Genomic DNA, 6,000 nt, shown 5'->3' with positions numbered 1-6,000 from the left:
TCCCTTTGAGCCACGAGATACGGAGAGTCGTCGTCGTCGTCCTAAAAAGCAACGTTCCCAGGCGCTGCCCTTTGCCCCATTTCCCCCCCTCCCCTCCTCGGAGTTCTGGCTACGTGTGGCCTTGGCACGTCAGGACCCGGGAAGGGCCACACACGAGTCAGTCTAACCCCCCTCCCCCGAAGAGGTTTTGGTCTCCCGACACCCGCCCCTCCCCCCCCCCAAAAGCACCCCAGCCTCCTTTCACCCCCTGCTCCTCCTGACTCTGCCCGAGCAGCGCCCGCCTCAGCCTGCGCCCTCTCCCGCCGCCGGCCCTCCCCGGCCGGGCCAAGCCTCCCCACCATGGCTGGCCATGGGGGGACTCTTATTCTGAAAGTGGGTCGGCCGGGTTTTTCTTCCCTCCCCCTCCTTTCTCTTGCTTAGTCATGGTGACTTACACACCCATCAGCCTCTCCTCCCTCCTTTCCTCCCTCCCTCCCTGCCTGGCCGCCTGCTTCCCCACCTCCCGCCGCAGCAGTGGCCGCGGTGGCTGCCTGCACTATGGAGGCACCGAGGAGGAGGAGGAGCGCTCGGCGGGGCGCGGGGGGAAGAGGCGGAGGGGGAAGACGGAGGAAAGGGCCGAGGGGCCAGCCATGGAGGGGTGAGTAGCCGCCCTCCCGGGCCCCCCCGAGGGAGCCGCGGCTCCCGCTTTCTGCACATGCACAGAGGCGGCCTGCGCGCCTCCCTCGCGCCCCTGCCTTCTGCCCGGGCAGCGCGCGCGCGCAGACCCGCGCCCAGACGGCGCGGTCGGAAGACGGGGGGTGGGAGTGGGTGGGCTCCCCGAGCGCCCGCTCTTTCCCCGGAGGAGCCCCTCTCTCGGCGGGGTCGGCAGCAGGCACGCCAGACGCTGCAATCCTGGCGAAGGCCGCCCTTCTTGGCTCCCCAGACGCCCTGAAGAGGAGGAGAAGCGAGGGCCTGCGCCTCTGGCTCCGGCGCCCCGGCCCGATTCTCGCAGGACTTGCTCGCTTGCTTGCTTGCTTGGAATTCTTTGGCAGGGACGGACAGGTGGTTGGGTTGGGTTGGGTTTGGGGGTTTGCGTCTCAAGGGCCGGGTTCGGATCCCGCGCCGCCCGAGTATCCGCTGCCTTTGTTCGTGCAGCAGGCACGGTAGCTTTGCTGGGTTGGGTGAAGCGCCTTTGTGATTGCGCTCGGAGATTTTCAAGAATAACCCTAATAAGGCAAGTAAATAGGGGGTGGGCTGGGGGGGGTTAGAAGTACCTCGGAGATTGGAAGGGAAAAGCTATTCCACTGGGAAGAGCGGTGGGGCCTTGAATAGAGCGAGTAAGGCTGCCCGGAAAAATATAAAAATGGCTCAGGATCTCGCGGGCAATGTTACCAGGAGGTCGGCTTGCGTGCGCCGCTCCCAAGAGGGTGCATTCTTGTAAGGATCCTGGGATCACTGGCTTGGATCCTATGGGACAATTAAAACTTGAAAGAGGAAGTGATGTTTCCCTTCATTGGTTGGCAAAAGGAAAATACTTCTTAGTGGTTTGGGCCCTTCCCTTTTAGTTTATTAAGTTTTTAAACAACAGTGGGAACCAAGGATACAACCGTCAAATTATAAGCAAAATGAGCAGTATTTGTACCAAGCAACACTGTCGGTCTTCCAGTTCACCCACTTTAGTTCACAGCATTTTGCTCAGACTTGCCCCATCTCGGTGTACTCCAGGGACGCTGTGCCTCAGGCTGGAGCTGATGGGAATTGTAGTTTTAACACATCTGGTGCAGTCTAGATTGGGAGAGACTGTTTTTAAAACTGGCTGGCTGGAAGCCAGCTGGAGAAGGAATGTGCCACAGTTCTTGACAGAGGCACTCCAGAACTTTGTACTTTGGGGGAAAGATCATTCCACAGTTAACTTGGCTTCCTTATTGTCCCATTGTGAAAGAATGAAGGAAGTATTGTTTTACTAAATAAATAAGACAAATAGCCACTCCTCTTTGAGGGCAAAGAACATCACTCATATGTTCGAGAAAACATCACTCATACTTTCATTTTCATTACTGTGCCAGTAGATTTTTTTTTAAAAATGTATGCATGGTCTATCTCCTAGCTCACGGTTTTTTGAACTGGCCCTGAGGAGCTGATAGGTCAAGTGAAACTTTTCGTTGATCTCCCTGATCAAGTTTGCAGCCGTGTTTGTGTTTTCCTATTTAACTGATTAAAAAGAAAAACGAAATCAGGCTGAGGGAAGTGCTGCTTCGAGGTAACGAGGTGTTCTGTGTATTGCCTTTGGCGAGAGGAATCATGCTTGACGTGGCGGTGTGGCCAACCATCATCCCAAAGTGCCGACGGAGAGTGGCTGAGCCCAGAAAAGGGGAGCCGGTTACTGTTTGGAAAGTCAGTTTGGCTGGTAGGTCCAAAGAGATGGTTGTAGCCGGGCAACGTAAGGGAGGTGGCTGCGTGGTTAAGATTGGCTTGATGCAGAACAGGCCCTTCCTAGCAATGTCCTGTGAATGTGAATGGAATAGACAGTTCCCTTCAGCAGCACCCCAGGCCACGCACAGCATCAATCGGGGTTCTGGATAAAAAAAGGCCCGTTTCGCAGTTCCTCTGCTCTGCAGTCGCAGGTGGGACATGGAAAGGAGGAGGAGGAGGAAGAGATAGCCACCTTCCTGTGTCAACCGGGATTGCAACATGTGGCAGAGCAGCAGCAACTGTGCGTAGCACAGAGGTGGTAGTTGGCTAGGTTCCCTGGCATGTTTTTAAACAACCCTCTGCCTCTTCCGGCTGAATTTGCACACTGCCCTCTCCTGAAACAAGCTGGCCAAGTTCAGGCTGGGAGCATTTGTTTTCAACAGGCATGTCGACGGTTGAAATCCTGGCACCCCTTTGCACCCAGAAGTGGTGGAAAAATAAGGCTTTGTTGCACAGAACACCAGGACAGGGTGCCAATTCCAAAGGCGGTCAGCCTTCCTGATCTTTTGTGAAAAATAATGGTGATGGGGGTAAGGTGGTGCTGTTTACCTGGGGTGATAAAATGGGACTCTGGTATGCTCTTTGACTTGATAAATGCAGCAGGGATCTGGCTTTTCAGCATCGTGCCGTGCTTGCTTAAAACTAAATGCCATTGATGCCGTTGGCTTCCTGCATTGGGTTCCACTGTTTTATGGTTCTTGTATCAGGGGTTGTGACTTCTGCATTTTTTCCTGGGAGGTGGTGCTAAAGCTCAAAGCGAGGAAGGAAACGTTGCAATAAATTATATTAGAACTGTGATAGAGACATAATAGCTCAAATCATTGATTAAATTGAAACAACACAGACTACAAAATTCTAAAACTGCAATCCTAGCAATTTGGGGGGGGGGGACCCTTGATTTATTTTTTAAATAAAGCTTGTATCACAACAATAGATACAAGCTTTAAACACAGACATGTGGTAAGTGCATAACGTATTGGTGTGTTTTTTTTTTAAATCCAGCTTTACATCCCAACGTTTCTCCAGTGAAGGAATTTCCTCCACTTCACTTTAATTATCAGAACAGACCTATGATGGAGGTTGTGCTAAAGCAGAGTTTTCATGGCCCACTGGGGTCTTGAATTGAGATCTTCCAAATCCCAGTCCAGCACATTAACTCTGGAGAGAACACAATGTCCTTTTCCTATGTAGTCTACAAAAGTCCTATCATTCTAAACCTTTATAGAGAATTGTGTGTGAAGCTAGATAAATGTCTTAAGGCCTCGGCCCCAAAATTGCAATGCTTGACCTTTAAACAGTTTTCAGTGGCTTCTTCGTTATGTGAAGAGTTGGTACCTAGACTGGGAAAAAAATTCTTGTTCTTTCCCCACTGTTGCACAGCTCCAATTCATTTAGGTAGGCCTTGAACAGGACATCTTGCAAACAGAGAATGATGTGTATGTCGGATTTTTGGGTCTCCCATTCTATGGTCCTTAGTTGTAGTCATAACTTATTCCCCTCTGGCCCAGTTCTGACTACTGTATGTGTATTCATTTCCATTTTAGAACCAAAGTTGTAGCTGCATACATTGAATTACGATTTTATTAAGAATGAGGAACATGTTGTCTTCCAGATGCTATTTGACTAAAACTCCCATCAGAACAGCCAGTGGTGAGGGCTTACAGGAATTACAACCCAACCCTATCTGAAGTGAGTATCTGATCTCTCTCTGCAGAAGGGTGGATAAATTCCCAGTCTTAAAAAAATGTGATTTAAATGAATTTGATAAAAATTCGTAAGGTTTGCTTTTTATCTCCTCTCCACTGCCATCAAGTCAATTTTGAGTCATAGTGACTCCTTCCAGGGGTTCCTAGGTAGGAAGTTATTCAGAAGGAATTGATAGTTGGGGAGACAAGGATCAGTTGACAATTTAATGTCAGTAAGTTCAGCTGTATACTCGGTGTGACAGGTGGTTGGTGTAAATCACCCACAGGATCATGGGTGACTAAAGTAAATTGTCCCATAATATAGAATTAGAATTTATAATGTGCATTCCATAGTGAGCTGTTTGAGCTTTAATTCATTTTAAATTAAAGCTACCATTACATGGTGCTTTAAAAAAGAAATGAGGCATTCACAATAAAAATCTAAAACTATGATTTAAACTTAAAACATTCAGAATTTTTTTTAAAAAAATGATTTTAATCAACTATGCATGCTGATTTTTGAGATCCTGTTATTCCTTTTCCTGTTCTTTACATTCCCAATATTTATACAGTGGTGCCTTGCTAGACGCTTATCCCAGTAGATGACGAAATCGCTTCACAATGAGTATTTTGCGATCACTATTGCGATCGCAAAACGGTGTTTAGATGGGGAAAATCCACTTGACGACGATCGGTTCCCTGCTTCGGGAACCGATTTTTCTCTTTACAACGATCAAAACAGCTGATCGTTGGGTTTCAAAATGGCCACCTGCAGTTTCAAAATGGCTCCCTGCTGTGTTTCCTCACTTTACAGGCACCGGAAAATGGCCGCCCTATGGAGGATCTTCGCTTTACGGTGAGGTATTTCGCCCATTGGAACACATTGAGCGGTTTTCAATGCATTTCAATGGGCTTTTTACTTTCGCTTGATGACGATTTCGTTCTACAGCGATTTTGCTGGACGGATTATCGTTGTCAAGTGGGGCACCACTGTATCGCTTCTTGATACCCAACAAATCAGCAAAATATCCCAGGGCAGCCCTGTTGGTATACCGTTAAAGAAGCATATGTTCTGCTGTGTTCGGGGGTGCATCCAAAGTTCAGTGTACTGTACATGACTTCTTAGTGTCTGTGTGCTCCATCAGAAAAGCCTGTCTTATATTTGACTACTAGCTTTTTAAAGACTTCATTCTTGTTTTGCTTTTTGTGAATCCAGTACAGATAAAGCAGGAGCTGTGATGTGCTGGTCAACTTTTTGTTTTGTTTTGTTGTCTTTTGTTGATGCTAATTCTCAAAGAGTCCCCTTGAAGAAATTTATTTATATATTTATTTATTTGATTTATATACTGTCCCATAAGCACTGTGGGCAGTTTACAGGTTGAAACTTAAAGCTCCACAAGAGCCCGGATAAGAACATACATTCAAACAACATGGCAATACGTAACTGTATAGTCAAAAATTCATACAAAGAGAGAGAGAGAGAAATTACAGCATCATGGAGATGCTGAAGGCAGCTTTGAATAGTTCTATTTTGAACAATTTGCTAAATTAAGGAAGGAAGGAGCCTGGTGTAGTGTATCTCGGGAACTTGTTCTGGAGACTTGGTGGGGGGGAATCATTGATTCCTTGCCATCGGCTCTTTGGCCTCCCTAAACGTTCGCTAGCAAAAAGCTTTGGGCTTCCCGCCAAATGTGTTGTCCATATTTGAGGCTGGAGAAAAATCTAAATATGCATTACTTTGCTAGACTTTTCATAAATGTATCATTTAATTTGTAGAGCCAGCTGCTTCGTCTGCAGTGGAAGCCAGATGACCAAAATAACATTAGGCATGCTGACATTTATTTCAGAATCCCAGTGTTTGTTC

At 47.7% G+C, this 6,000-nt stretch overlaps 1 protein-coding gene across 5 annotated transcripts in view; it reads left to right on the top strand.

Moving 5' to 3' along the window:
- The first annotated feature begins 472 nt into the window (after nucleotides 1-472).
- Nucleotides 473-6,000, top strand: part of KEAP1 (kelch like ECH associated protein 1) — a 21,867-nt gene continuing 16,339 nt past the window's right edge. Inside the window, exons 1-2 of one of the 5 annotated variants that reach the window (XM_072991537.2) lie at nucleotides 473-637; nucleotides 4,064-4,140. The gene's annotated coding sequence lies outside the window, so the exon portion shown is untranslated. Of the gene's footprint in view, nucleotides 638-1,066; nucleotides 2,387-4,063; nucleotides 4,141-4,969; nucleotides 4,993-6,000 lie in introns of those variants that run through there. The other 4 variants (XM_020798691.3, XM_072991538.2, XM_020798692.3 and 1 more) reach the window with 4 other exon arrangements.

Source organism: Pogona vitticeps, chromosome 2 (assembly GCF_051106095.1).
Source record: "Pogona vitticeps strain Pit_001003342236 chromosome 2, PviZW2.1, whole genome shotgun sequence".
Lineage (NCBI taxonomy): Eukaryota > Metazoa > Chordata > Lepidosauria > Squamata > Agamidae > Pogona > Pogona vitticeps.
The sequence above is the reverse complement of the archived record's forward strand: the minus strand, read 5'-3'. Positions and strand labels throughout refer to the sequence as shown.